The 16,075-nt window shown below is 36.8% G+C and overlaps 1 long non-coding RNA gene across 1 annotated transcript; it reads left to right on the plus strand.

Moving 5' to 3' along the window:
* Window positions 1–291: 291 nt before the first annotated feature.
* LOC110363030 (uncharacterized) lies at window positions 292–15,843 on the plus strand. Its single transcript, XR_002420844.2, has 4 exons — window positions 292–621; window positions 2,244–2,306; window positions 5,028–5,095; window positions 15,576–15,843. It is a non-coding gene; the product is annotated as an uncharacterized LOC110363030 (long non-coding RNA).
* Window positions 15,844–16,075: the final 232 nt, after the last annotated feature.

A 16,075-nucleotide genomic window follows, 5' to 3' on the forward strand; every position in this document is an offset into this window, starting at 1 on the left:
CCTGGATTTCTTCCAGAAATGTTTCACTGTTTACCCCAGTGCTTTATGAGACAAAAGGGATGTAATACAATGAGGTAGAATTCAAAATTTATGTATTTCCTTCTTTTTTTTTTTAATGAGATATATGTTTAGCTATCTAGTGCACCTCAAAAATTTATGAAGGTCATTCCTGGTTACCTTAGGCTATTGGAATTCCCGTGAAATGGCTACTACTGTCCCTTGACCCAGGCCATGACACACTCACCTCACAATAGGCTGTGATGTCACACTGGTGACTTTATAGAAGAGAACTTCCACTACCACTTGCTTGATTCTGTCCATGTTGGCTTAGAATGGACTCAGAATGGCAGATCCCAGCACGGACAAGCACATTACATCAACGCAGTGCAAAAGTTATATAGGCTATAGGAGTTTTTCACACCACTACTAGAAAGCAGTGAAGTCGAAGATTTTAAAGACCTTCTGATAAGTGGCGTGTCATAGATGAATGCCTGTGCTCCCACAAAAGGCAGCGGGAAGGATTTTAAATTGTGTGAATAAGTAGTTACTTCTACCTGCTCAGAAAAGAAAGAGAAAATTGCTTAAGTAAAAGAAAGATAGTTTGGATTTATCAATATGAAGGTACTTTAATATTAAAGTTTGCCAACACAAGTAGCTGAAGGAAGTAATTTGGGCGTAGAGACATACATAGTATTACATATATATCAGAGAAGAATTACACTGCAGAATGTAGCATTTCTTTCCACCAAATAAAACTTCATTAACACTCATGCAGTGTCAAGGACAGATAAAAAGGTAGAGCTTATAAAAATAAAGATAAAGATAAAGCAAAATAATATATCCGTATTCGCAGTTCATCATATTTAGATGTGATTTAAAATCTTTATATTGATTGAGACAGGATTTTAGACCATTGCTGTTTTCTTTTTTTAATCAAATTAGGGATTAGCTCATTGATAATCCGACTTGGTACAGTGGTATCCTATATAATAGTGTGTCTGCAGTAACCAGTAACAGCTCTACCATTAACAGTTGTATATCACTGTCAGAAGTATATATTAAGAGTAAGAATCACCTTATTTTAGCTGTTTGAAATTTAGGTGTTGAGATTAGTCAACCATTCAGGCTGCTTCTGTAGTGAATAAGCACTTTCAAAGGGTGATTCATCCCATACTAACATAGGGGTGGTTGAATCATCCCCTAGTGATGCCTCTTTCCCTTCTAAGAGCTAGGCTTTTCCTACCAAGAAACAAAACCCAATCATGTGGTCTCTAATTCTAATTAATAAATGTAGCTGAAGTTTGAAATATGAGTTGTTGCAAGAAACTGCTGTACACAGTCTATAGACTGAAAAAATATTCATGTAAATTATCTGGCAGATAACATCAAATGAAAAAGGCTTCAAGGAAGATTGTAAGCAGTTTGTTAACCAGTTGCAAACAGAAAAATATTTGTTGAGCCATATAAAAAACTATAGTGCTATATAATTTAAAAAAATGACTGTCATTGACAGTTGCATAAAATAAAGCTGCAGCTTGTGCTTTCTTAGCTCTGTGACAGCAGTTTTAATTGGGATTTGGAGGGATAGTGGCTGCTTGCCAGTGCTATATGCAATCATCCAGCTGTTCAGACAGTTAAAGACCTTAAGATGTAATAGCAAAGGAGCTGGCAGACACTCAGTCTGCCTGCTAGAGACCAGTGAGCATCCAAGCAAGCTATTTAAGAGTTTATTTAATATGGCAGTCATTAGGAGTCAGAGAAAAAAAAGGAAGCATTGTGTAATTGATTAGCTGGAAACGCATAAATTTACAGAGATTAAGGTGCTCCACAATGCATGCCATTACCTTCATCTAAGAAGACCTTTCGCTTTTTAATTTGATTCACTTTTTAATTTGATTCAACTCTGAAACAATACATATCTATCTGATATTGATAGGATAGGATGCTGTCAGCTGAATTTAATATTGAGGCAATTATTGCATGAACCAGCACTGTACTATCAAGCTTCTAGATTGAAAGTTTTCATCCTTCATACATGGAACTTTGTGCTCTGGCTCTTGATGAATTGTACTTCCATCAAAATAGTAAGTTGAAGGATGATGTTTTTGAAAAAAGAAATCTTTTAAGGATTAGGTTATGAAGATGTTGTATACAATTATATCAAGACTAGGAAAAAATAATAAAAATAATACCAAATCATAACTGTATTTGTTTCTATCTCTGCACTTCATCTACAATGGAAGAAACTATGTTCAACTTTAAATAGAAGAAAAATGACCTCAGAAATATTCTTCTGATGGAACACGGTGGGATTTTTGTTATCTGCTGATCACATTTTGACCTCTGTTCCTCACTGGTACTATCATTAATTTCCGTAGGCTACTTCAGTGGAAAGAAAGGTTGAACTATACCTTGTATTGTTCTGTGAGTAATGACACATAACTATCACTGTAGAAAGATCTTATTTTACTTAGCTTTTTTTTTAATATATTGAAAGAGAAATAATAGCTTTGCTTTTGTAAGGTCAGCAAGAAAGAGAGTGACCATGGTTTCAGTAGTTGATCATGCATCAAATCATATAAAAGAGCTATTTTAAACTATTTCATGTTCGTTTATACATTTTAGATTTATTGGATAGCTTTTTAATGTTTTGTATTAGGCTCATACCTAAGACATTATAAAAAGTCATGAGGCTGCTGTATTATAACAAAATGTGGAACAATTAATAACAGAGTAGATTAAGATGTTTCATCTATGAGGTCTTTATCTTGTCATACTATCCACTACAACTAGGACTTCTTTCAGAGCCCAAGTAATTCAAACTCTTTCTTATTCGAACATTATAAATCAGCTGCAGGGGAAGCAATTACTGCTTTGGGCCTTTTTTTTCTAGCAGCAAGCACAGTGAACCCTGCATTCTGATGAGCTGTGTTTACATCCTACAGAAAAATAAAATCAGCTAATTTTTTTTTTAAATGAAGATAGTTTAAAACACAATATCCTTGAGTTAAAATGCCAGATATTTTAGCAGTTTTTTTCTTGATATACCAATAGAAAATGTCTAAAAAGTGTAATTCCTTCTGAAGTGGCAGCTTGCCCCAGGAAGTAATTTTGAGACAAAAATTAGAAATATGAGATCACCACTTCCACCTTGGACAAGTTACTAATTGGTACTAATTGGAAACTGATTGGTACTAATTGGGTAACTACTATCTATGCCTCTTCAAGCAATGACACAAATAATTCAGTAGTATCCTAAGTCTGCAAGCACATCCATCATTATGCTGGAGTTCCTGTTTCCTTGTGTTACTTATTAGTAAGTAGGCTGCGAGGTCACACAATGGTAAAATCATCCATCTTGTTTGCAAATAGTGAAACATCCTGTCAGTGCACAACAAATAACAAATAATTCATAACAACAGCCCGTATCAGCCCGAAGAGACATATATAAGAAAACCTAAGTGACATTTCTCATACACCTTTTGTATCCCATGAAAATGGAGATCTATGTGGGAGCAACGGTGTGTGATTTGACGGGGATTTCAGAGTACTTCATCTCTTTTTTATCCGGTGCAAATTATTTTAATATTATCTGAAAAAGTAATACGGTTAAGCTCTGAATTATTTTTTTAATAGGTCCCATGTGGCCAAGGCCATTATAAACACATGTAGCTTTAAATCTTAAACTTTCTAAATGGCTTTAACAATAAAGATCCAGAACAGCACTGATTAAAGAATAAATGCTTGACCTAACATGCCCCAGAGAGTCACTGGTGGATGTCCATGCTCCACTGCCAAGATACATTTAAGAGTGGCCCAAATCTCACGTGGACTATGAGGTCATGTATGAATGCACATCCTAGAGCCCAGCATGGGAATCACCAGTTTAATGAGGGAAAAAAAAAAAATCAAAACAAACAAACAAACAAAAATCCCATTAGTTTCAGAAAACCACAGAATTTCTTTTTCTTGTACAATTTTGATCACTTTTTACACAGTGGAATGATCTAGACCAGTATCATTTACCATAAATTTTAAGAAAAAGCTTAAAGTAAGCTTTAAATACTGTTGCTCTTTTAATCAAAGCAGCAATGGAAAGATGTGGATTTATTGTATAAACATGTCAGTAGACTCTCTCCTTTTTTATTTTGGTAAGAAATGCGGCATAGTTTAGCTTTTGATGTGCTGACATGTTGCATCTGAAAAAAATCACAAATTTATGAATGTGATTTCTTTAGATTCCTCAATCAAATAATAAATCCCCATTTCAGCAATCACCTTATTTATTACCTAAACCAAAATATACTAAGCAACATTGTTAATATTTTTAAGTGACATTGTTAATATTTTGAAGTGACCACACATTATGATCTGAGGAAGAATTTACTGATGTATTAAACCAGAACAGTGCACAGCAATGATACTCTTCCTCAGGGTTCTGCAGCACAGGGCAAAGCAGAATCTGTCTTGAAAGCTGTTTTATGTTAATACACTAAGATTTCAGAATGATATTCATAAGAGTCACATGGCATTCTGTTAGAAAGTGTTAGGATCCTAACACAAAAAAATGACATAGGTGGCCAATCTCTTCAGAGTAGAAGAGGGGGACCCTGTGAGGGGCCATTTTCTTATTTGGAAGAAAAGCTGATAACAAATCTTTACCAGAAATGTCCTTTTATGTAAAATTATAATCTTAAATCATAAGGCAAGGACAGAACTGCAGCTGTATTTGGGAGAAAGACTGAATAAATTTATCTGCAGAAAGTGCAGCAAAATTTGTTCTGGACTGAGAAGCAGAAACTTGTGTTACTAGTAGAGGCTTCTGTAGAGCAGGAGCTTGCTAGTGATGGCAATCTGTAGAGGAGATTTTTCCTTTCTGCTTGGTCTCAACTGTGAGCCTGACTCACCCTCTGAAGAAACAGCAGAACTTAGTTCACGGATATCTCCCACCGTAACTCCACTGTGACAAGTCTTAAGTACAGTCTCTCTCTCTCCAGCTGGTTCACCTGGATTTGCTTTCTCTGCAGGTTTGGCCTGTCACTCCATGGTACCAATCTGAGAGCAGACACAGCCCAGTAGGAGTGGAAGGAATCAAGTAAGTCTCACACAGAGCACATGAATTCATAGGTTTAAGTCTAGAAATACAGAGGGTGCTTGCTTCCATTCTTCAACAAATTTTTGTTAGCGTACTCTTTTGTTTATGAAGACAAAGAGGGTATTTTGGGTAAATCCTGGGTTTACTGTTAAAAATGTTACCTCTTATTCATTTCTTTTTCATTGTTTATTCTTTGGTATTGGAATAGTTACACAGTGCATCCCTACAGCATCACTGTAAGACAGCCCTTTTAATTTTATGGGACTAGAAAAAGATTTCCTGTTTGTTAAAATGTAGACCTGTCTTCTGTAAATAAAGTAGGTCTGAGATGGATGCTCATGTTTTTATTTGCAGCAGTCTTGCTCTCACAAAGCAAATGTCTTTTTTGAGCAGAAACTGCCAATCAGGACTAATTGTCTTTTAGTTTTACAGCAGTGACAAATGATTTTTGGAAGCTATGACTCATTTTACCCCAACCCAGTAAGGATTTTTCCAAGCTGTGCAATCGGTAGGATAAACCCAGCTGTTCCAAATCATACCCATCTGTTTGAAATTGTTTAAAAAACTGCTCTGGATGCAACATACCAGAAGCATGAAGCAAATAAATAAATAAATAGATATTAGCTCCCTTGACCAAAAATTTTCGCACATTGAAGGAAAAAAATATTATGAACCAGACTCATGGCTGTCAGTTCTATAAAGCAGCACAGAAGAGCATCAGTATAAATTTACTTTCTGCTTTATATATTGTATACAACTGGCTTGTTTAACACTTTTATTAACATGTTATATAGAACATAAACTATAGTAGAGGATCATCTATGACTCCAAAGGAAAAATCTTGCAGAGCTGTACTTGAAGTGCAACCCAGGAAGAATTTATACACTGAGGTCCATGACAGCGATCTGCAGAAACTGCTTGACTAGCACAGGGCCAAGGGCTCTTCAGTTTTCAGCTGTAAAATTTATTAAGTACCTGAAGTTCTGCTTTGAGCACTTGTTAGAGAGGTTAGCTGTGCAAGATGTCCTAGAAACTCTCCCTTGACAAAGGCTGTAGAGGCTAAGAAATTCGGTATCCCTTGCCAAAAAATTGCTTGCATCCTGCTGTCTATGCTACAATCTATACATGATGTTCACAGTGACCCAAAAATTGTTTGAAGAGACACTGTGTAACCGTGATGGTTTAGACTCACGGGGACTCCTTTGCAGCTGACAAAAGAACAACAACTCATTTTTCTACTTCCTTACTTCTGAAGTAAAAAATGCTCCTTAATTTAAACTGCCAAATTCTTATCCTGCATTCACGTAACTTCTTCAGGTGCTCATATGCAGTCGTTATTAAATGATACTGGAAATAAAATACTTATTTTGTGTAAACATTTAATAATAAATATCTAATTTACATACTTTCATTTAGTTTTGTTGTTAATACTATGCACTTGTTAACCCCCCAAATGAATGAAGTCTCTATATAATGAGAATGGTATAAAGACGGTCCAGTGCCGCAGGCTGTGAGTTGCATTTCCCTAGATGATCATCACAGGCAACCTCCTCCCTCTCCCCAAGCACTAGAAACTTCTAGACTGACGGAACACTATGGCCATGCGCACACGCCTTGGTCAACAGACAGGGCCCTTGACCAATGAAATGCCTTGGTTGAGAGACATTTCTAGACCACTGATCATAAATGACCACAGCTCAGATTCAACTAGGGTATAAATGGAGCCCCCTGGAGACCTACTTTGACTTGGTCTCCTTGGCGTAGTTGTTCTCCAGGTGAAGACTCTTCTCTTTAGATCAGGAGTGCCCTCAAAGGAAAGTTCCTCAAAGTTTGAGAAACCTTGTCTTGTTGGTGAGTGATTATATCTTCTGGGCTAGCCTTAAGAGTCCTCATTTTCTGTGAGGGAATGTTCATATTGACTTACCATTCTAAAGTTTTGGGGATCCCCTGAGTCTGTGTAGTATCTGAGCTGTTTCTAGTTGGTTCTCTACTAAACAATTCTGGTTAGAATACAGTCTGTTTAGAGCTTATTGCCTGTCTAAATTGATTTTTTTTGTGTGCCTCTGTGACAGTGGCCCCTTTGAGTACTAGTTTTATGAATGGCAGTAGATAATCTCATGCCTCTCCTGTTGAAAGTGTGATTAATGACAGCACCCATTTATAATAACCTTTACGATAATGAATAGACTGTCCTATCTCCCAGCCTTGTCCTTACGTGATCAATCAGTCGTGAATGGCAAAAAAGTTACTCAGAGATGAAAACAGATGAACATACTGTAGCAGATAATTAAAAGGATGCTTTCATATTCTGCTAATCCTGTATAACCTTTCCTGTTTTCCCTGCTTGCCAGCTATAGAATTACTAGATCTTATCTATACAAAATAAGGAAGCATTGTTTTATGATGGGGTGTATGTTCATCAATTAGTGTACAAACATGAAGAATGTTGGGGCACAAGGAATCAGGAATTTATAACAAAAAATGCTCCGGAACTGCTGTCATCTGTGTATTTACTGGTGATACAAGTTGAGAAGTTACTTCAGGAGTCATGAAACATTTACATCTCACTAAATGCATAGACCAGTTTAGGGTTATAACTATTTGTGAAACAATAGAATGCTCATACTATAGACTTTTTTTTTCAGTTATCATTATTAATCTGGAGCAACCCCAGGTAAATCCTGTATCTTTTTTAATTACAATAAAAGGACCTTTTAAAATAAACTCAGATATGAGGCAGTGTAGCCTAGTGATCAGGACACTAAGAAAAGGAGTCGAGAGACAGATCTTATCTCCAGTGACGGGATGTACATCAGTTTAGGCTGAAAATATGCTAAGCAAGGGACTTCAGTATCAAAGATGGCTTGTGCTAAACCACTGCAGAGGAGACAAGGTATTCATGCACCTGGTCCTGCTGTCAGACCTTTATTAAATCTAGCCATGCATCTCTCAGTGTCAGTTGTTTTTTGTTGATGTTGCGGTTTGTTTCAGTTTTGTTCTTCCTTTTTTTTTTTTTCCCTTTCCCCTTCTTCTGTATAATAGGATTGTACTTATTTCTTTAGAGAAGTATTTTGAGTGCTCCAGGTGAAAGCAACTATGCAAAAGCTGAGTGAGTTAAAATCGGTTCTTTGCATTTTTGTTCTCTAAAGGGAACAAGACAGAAACTTAATGGCAAACATATTGGAGGATCTGTCTCATAGAATAAATGTAGAAAAAAATAACAGCATAGTAATGAGTTGTCAGAGTTCTACAGGGTCTTGAACATTTGAAAATAGCACATTACTAACAGTGGTTTCTCACCTTTTTCTTAAAATGGCCTGGGTACCAAAAGAAAATGTTAAAAGATACTATATTAAATTTTAGAATATGTTCCCATAGTGATCTGGGGACTACTGATCAGAAAAATAATTGTAATATATAATATGGAATACAGTAAGTACATGGATAAATATGATATCACTGAGAAAAATCAATGTGAATTTTGTAGAGAGAATTTCGGTCTTGCTCATGCTTTAAAGAATCAATAATCAGTTGCTATTGTATCCTTATGTTTCAAAAAGCTTTCAATGGCCCATCAGAGAAATCCAGTTGTTCATTCTTTCTTTCTCATGAGCAAACAAAAACTGTAAAATAGGAAAGAAGGGGTAGGAATAAATAGTTTCATCAATACAGGGAATTCACTCTTGAAGTCTCATAAAGATCCATACTAGGCCCTGTATTGTTATGAACATACATAAATTATCTGGAGAAAGACTGGAGAGTGAAATGGCAATGTTTTTTGATGGTACTGAAGGCACATAGGGCTGCAAAAGTTGTTAATACAACTGTTAGTAAAGTCTCACTAATGAGTTACTGGGCGTGTTGAAACTCAGTGGTATAGATGACTAAGGGTGGATAAAGTAAAAAAGGATCACAGCCATGTAAAAGATAATTTTACGTTTGCATTGAGGTCTTCTAAACTGTCCATTATCTCTGGGGAAAGAGATCTCAGTGATCTAACAGCTGGACTAATGAAAATGTTAGTTCAGGAGTCAACAGTAGTCAATAGAGAAAATTATATGTTTAGGAATTATTGGGGAAAAAAATAGAGAAGAAAGCTGAAAAGCATAATGGCACTTCAAGCACATGGACCTTGGGTGTTTTTGTTAATCCTGTCCCCCTGTCTCTGCAAGGACATAACAAAAAAAGTACAGAGAGGGCCACTGGTGATGAAAAAAAAATGAAAAAAAAATTACAGAACAACTCCTGGAGAGAGGGTTAGAGTGACAAGAACTCTTCAGCCCAGAGAAGAAACACTGTCAGGAGCTTTCAACAGAACTATAAAATCATGAGTGAAACTGAGAAGGTAAACAGGAAACTGATTGTTGTTTCTCATAATTCAAGAATTAAGTGAACTCAAATGAAAAGTTGCAGACCAAACATACAAATGAGGGTACACAGATGAAACTAAAGAGTTAATTGTCATGCGAAGCTATAAAGACCTACACTAATAACTTGAAACTGAGATTAAACAGATTGTTGGATGATAAAGTCATAATAAAAATATCAAAAATGAAATCTAAACTCTAGCTTTAGGTGTTCTCAAACCAGTGATTGTTGGACTGGTATAGAATAATATAATAGTTTGGTTTGGAAGGGACCTTCAAAGGTCATTAGTCCAACCCCCCTGCCATGAGCAGGACATCTTAAACTAGATCAGGTTGCTCAGAGCCCCGCCCAGCCTGGCCTGGAATGATTCCAGGGATGGGGCATCTACCACGTTTCTGGGCAACATGTGCCAGTGTCTCACCACCCTCATTGTAAAAATTTTCTTCCTCATGTTTCTCCTGAATCTCCCTATATTAGTTTAAAACCATTACCCCTTGTCCTATCACAACAGGTCTTGCTAAAAAGTCTGTCCCCATCTTTCTTATAGGCTCATTTTAAGTACTGAAAAGGCACAGTGAGGTCTGCCCGGAGCCTTCTCTTCTCCAGGCTGGACAACCCCAACTCTCTCAGCCTGTCCTCGCGTGAAAATTTTTCCAGCCTTCTGATTGTTTTTCTGGTCTCCTCTGGCTGCTCTCCAACAGGTCCATGTCTGTCCTGTACTGAGGGCTCCAGAGCTGGACACAGGACTCTAGGTGGGGTCTCACCAAAGCAGAGCAGAGGGGCAGAATCACCTCCATTGACCTGCTGGCCACGCTCCTTTTGACGCAGCCCAAGATACGATTGGCTTTCTGGGCTGCAATCACACATTGCTGGCTCATGTCCAGTCTTTCATACACCAGTACCCCACAGTCCTTCTCTGCAGGGCTGCTCTCCATCCCTACATCCCCCAGCCTGTATTGATACGAGGGGTTGCCCAAACTCAGGCGCAGGACCTTGCACTTGGCCTTGTTGAACCTCATGAGGTTCTCATGGTCCCACTTCTTGAGCTTGTTCAGGTCCCTCTGGATGGCATCCTGTCTCTCAGACATGTCAACTGTGCCACTCAGCGTGGTGTCATCCGGAAACGTGCTGAGAGTGCACTCGATCACAATGTTTATGTCATTGATGAAAATATTAAACAGTACTGGTCCCAGTATGGACCCCTGATGGACATGACTTGTTACCAGTATGAGGAAGCAGATTCCTGTGTGTTTGCCTCATTTCTTAGATCCCACTTAGACATTGGTTATTGGTCGTTGCTGGAAGCATGCTGTTGGAGGACTATGATGTAGGATGCTACAAAGTTTTATGAAGTTATGAACCACTAAGACCATTCTTATGTCTTCAGTACTACTGTTAATTTTTCACTTGTGAGAACCAGAAGTCAAGCTCTCTGTCCTTTTTTTCAGGTTACCAGAGCCACACTGTAGTTTTCTGATGTGAAAATTTAAGTTCTGAGCCTTAAAGGAAGTGCAAGAATGTGCTGTTTGTCCCCAGTAATATTAAATGCCCTTCATTTAAAGCTACAAGATGGATCCCACCAGAGAAGACTTGAAATTACTCCCTTGTAAGATGGTTTCTAAAATCCACTACAGTATTAAATATGTCATAGTTTATTCAGTGCAGACAGTATTTTCTAAACTGGAAAAGAAGTCCTTCAAGTTACATTTGAAAAAAATGAGTACAAAAATGTATGCTCATCCTTTTTCTTTCTCCCCTTTTGTTTCTAATGATAATTCTAAACCAGGTGAACTTTAAATTTGTTACATGAATAGACATTACAGAGAAAGAATCATATGAATTTAAAATAAATTATGTAAATAGAAAATTTATTCATTAGTAATGAGTTTTGCACATCTGTAATAAGCATTTCCCTGAAATTTTAATAAATATTGACTAGGCCACTAGGAACTTCTGCAAGTTATTTAGCATACTAGATAAATTAAATTAAGTTTTACTGTCTGAATTATGCAATTTAATTGTGAAATTACATGACTGCATCTTCCTCTCTCACATTTTTTTTTTGTAATTAGAAAATATAGCACTAAAACACCCATTCAGGAAAACAGTAAAGCGCATTTTTAACTGTAATACGATTTATTAATCAAGATGTGTTTGTTGTTACTATGACCTTGCATGCTTTGTTGAAGCACAGCCTTAATGAATAAAGCAGAAATTCTAATGAGAGTAACCAAAAATAACAAAGGACCTAATAAGCTGTTTTTTGGTGCAGCTCTATGTTCCCTTCCAGCCCTATTGATTAAAACTGCCCAGCTGACTCTACCTGTTCAGAATTAAATGCAGGACTGGAACAAAAAAATCAGACTACAAGAATAAAGGTTTGCATTTTAAAAGTAATTTGCCTGCATTTTACATATATATATTCTGACAAGGTTGTTATAGCTGTTAATGTTATGTAGCTGTGATACAAACAAAATATGTCAGAAAAGAACCCTAGCTTTTCCAGGTGATTACCTGAGATAGCCCAGAAGGGGCAATGTGCTGTGGTGCTGTGCTAGATCTAAAAGATCTGTGTTGCAAAATGCAGACAAAGAGGCTCCCATGGTACTGGGCTGAGAAGGGTATGGATAGTTTTAAGCTGGATTTGCATATGGAGAAATGCTGACTTTCTTCATACAGAATGCCTACTGTCTGGATTAATTTACCTTTAAGCTAGCAAACTTCAAGCACTGTCATTATATATATATATATATATATATATGTGTGTGTGTGTGTGTGTGTGTATTTTATATATATATAAAAATATTGTTTGTGTCGCTCATATTTTGATAATGAAGAAAAATACACAGCAACTGTTCTCATTCTGCCACTGAGGACAGAAAACTTTAAGTCTGTTCTTAATTAATTCAAATATTGAGCAAATATTTCAGAATCAAGAAAAATGTGAGATCGATATGTTAAAAACATTGCCTATGCACTTCATTCCTCAAAAATAACATTTTATTTTGTTCTTTCATCATAATTAGATTAAAATTATTTTCTCTCACGAAGTTGAAATAAAGCATTTATGCATGTTAGGACAATATTCCAAGACTTCAGTGCTAGTTTTAGGTTATGGTTGGACTTCATGATCTCAAGGGTCTCTTCCAACCAAAATGATTTTATGATTCTGTGACTTCAAATAGCAAAGCACAAACATCAGCCAGACACAAAGATGCAGGGCACTTAACCCATGGATCAGTTTCTCTCTTGTGTCCAGGAAGAGGTGTACACTGAAAGCTGACGTGAGAGGTGAGGGCTCCATCCTGCTTTAGCTTTGCATCACAGCCTGTGCAATGACGTCAGCGCAAGTCAACCCTACATAGGCAGGAGCTGTATCCAGCTCAGTGTTGCAAGTTGTATGAAGACTGTCCAGATGAACAGCAGTAAGGGGCACATTTCTGATTAAAATAACATGTCAAGCATGTCATTTTTTTTTCCACTATTCTAGACAGCTTTGATGTTCCTTTTACAGAGGAAAAGGGATGGCCATAAGAACGTGTATTCATGTTGTTGTAACCTTGAATCTCAACCCTACAAAGATTTAGGAATGTGTTTAAATTTCTTATGTTGGGAGAGGTCCTTTATTCCTGAAAATTTATATTGCTACATTGAAATTATTTGCCAGCTCAACCTGTGAAATAACTGCCTTTCATACTAATTATTTTAATTCATGGACCTGGATACGTCTATAATTATTTGAGAGATCTGCATTTCTAAGTTTTGCACAGAAATGTCTCACGTCCTGATCTTCACTTTAGCCATCTTACATTCTGTTGTATTTTCTTGTTTCTTTCCTGAGGGAATGATGTTTGCTAGTTTGTTTTAATTATTGTCAAAGATGATGACATTAATTGATATGGTGGATGGATGCCTTTAAAAACATTTATGTGTCCAAAAATACATCAGTCTGAATGTAAGAAATGTGAAGGGGTTTTTTTCTTTCATTGATTGTTTCTCTGTCAGAAACTGAGGTTGAAGACTTAAATTCTCATTATGAACAAAAATGATGCTCCACACATCAGTTCTCTAAATGGCCCCCTAGATCTCTGAGGTGTCTTTATGCATATACAGACAATTAGTGAGTAATTTTGGCATATTAACATGAAGACTGTAGACTCCTTTGCCCTTCTGTCTGGTGGGTCTGCACACACCTCCCTCCTCACTGAGGCAGCTTTGAGGAGAGAGGTGAGTGGGGTGCTGAGGCACCGGGTTGCCAGCAAAGAGGGGAAGGTGCCCGGTGCTCTCCCTGACACAGAAAGCAGGTGGCCTGTGGGATAGCATTTGTCACGGCCATTCGTTTGGCTGCAGATACGTTTATGGCCATTGTGTTAGAGAGAATGTGGATCAGAAAATGAGCTAAGTATGAGCTCGTGAAAGCATGGAGCACAGAGGGGGAGAAAGAGGGAAAAAGTGGTATGTTTTTATTTGTATTCCTTGGAAAGAGACATTCGCTTTAACTTCAAAGCTGTATTACTTTCAGGCCCACATGTACGATTTTCATTATATTTTAAAAAATAAGTAAATAATTCCTAGGACTTGTTTGGTGGAGGAAAATTACAACGATAGAACAATTTCATAACAGAAAATATTGTTTTGTGTAAATGGAAGTGCTTTGTCAGAGGAGATTTAAGGATATAATGAGTTTCAGAATAATTGTTTTTTACTTTCTTATTCAAAACTCTTTTCAGCCCAATAATGTCAAAATATTTCATTCTGGTATTGCTAAAATGTTTCCTTTGGTATATTATTTTGTAATGTTTTGTCACTAGGAAATATATCTGAATAGTAGCTAAGAAAAACGTTTTGGTAATGTCACTACAGTGCTTTCATACTAATACACTTTAAACTTTCCATTGCATGAAATATTTATAGAGTTGCATTTTTTAGTTCAGGATAAAACCAGTACAATTTTAGAATTTCCCATCAATAAGTATTTTAAGTTATAATTCTAGTAAATCAATAGAGTAATCTTGGAGTGCATTTGTGGTGGATTTTTTCTTTGTCTCTTTCTTCTTTGTTTTGTTATTACTCTGGATTGGATACTACAAGGATTTTCACAAACTTAGGCACGTCCATTAATTTTATGGCAACTAATAAACATAAATTAAGTCTATGTGTATGATGGTTATTAGGAGTAAGTATAGACACTTTTTTTTTTCTGAACATCGAAATATGTGAGAACACTGTTCTCAAATGAGTAAAGCAAATCACACGACAGTTATTTAATACTAGTGCTGATTTCAGAGATATTCAGTGCCAGAGATATTAGTGAGCAGAGATGTAGTAGAGAAATAGTCATCTCATGAATATGGAGTTTACTGTAAACCCATCTTGGTGTGGTTTATACTCTTCTTCAGCCAATCCTCCCATTAGCACTCTACTATTTTGATTAGTGCAGAAAGTAGAGTTGGACTCTGTATTTGCTAATGTTGACTCCATGCATAAAAACATTTGCAGAGTGAGAACGTAGCTGCCAGTTTCCTCACCAGAAATACCTACAACTGTTGTAATATAACAGTTAATAGCAAAAGGGGTAGTGGATGAAGAAGAAAACATTATAGAGCTGAAGTAATGGTAAGAACAAATTGAAATGAGAACTCTTGCGGTTGTTCTGAAAGCTGCGTTGACTGCTGGATTTAATCTATCCCCCTTGGCCCAGCTGTACTTAGATGGTGTAACTGTTACCATTGGAAAGGGTGATGTCTTTTTATTAATGATTTCAGTTTTGTCAACCCTGTTCCTATGATAAGTGTTCTTGCAGCCATAATGATGAAATACATGAGTTGTAGCTGACAGGCTGAACTACATAACAGATAAAAGATTAGCAGGTCCAACATCCAGCTGCATGCCCACATTACCGTCCTGCCACACACTGGGAGGGAATTAAAACTACTGGATGCTGCCCAGGTGATACCTGCCATCCATCACTCCTTAGCTACACATGCAGTGTCCGTGCCTCCATTTTACTCATTTTGTTAACAACCGAAAAAGAAAAACATTTGTATATTAAAGAATAATATTTCATTAGAAAATGTATGTCAGGAACTGTTATTTCCCAACTCCTCTGCAGATTCTACAAGGAACTAACCTGGGACAATGGTGATCTAGTAGCAGACTCTCCACATTAAAGAGCAAGACAATATTCAGAGTCATTTTGATTTCCAGTTCCATCACTGCTTCCTAAGTTCCAACAACAGTAAGTGGCAAGAATGAAGAAAAATACCACCATATACATATATATATATGCATATATATATATATATATGTATGTAAAGATCATCATACCCCAAAAAATACATGTGTTCTGTGTTTGCCTCATCATAGTGGGCCAATAAATAGGTGGAAATAAACTGTTTTGCTTTCCTTTTGCAAAGCAAATTGATGTATACATGAGGGAAGATTATTTACACATTTCCCAAGTTGCTCATTGCGCTTTCTTTGAATGTTTGCTTATGCTCACATGTGCATTATGCCTCTGGCAGCAGACTCTGAGCCTTACGTGATTTTAGCTTGAAGCCTTCTGGTGCAACAGAGATACTTACTTGTGATGCAGACTCCAAAAAGATCATT

Source organism: Columba livia, chromosome 1 (assembly GCF_036013475.1).
Source record: "Columba livia isolate bColLiv1 breed racing homer chromosome 1, bColLiv1.pat.W.v2, whole genome shotgun sequence".
Lineage (NCBI taxonomy): Eukaryota > Metazoa > Chordata > Aves > Columbiformes > Columbidae > Columba > Columba livia.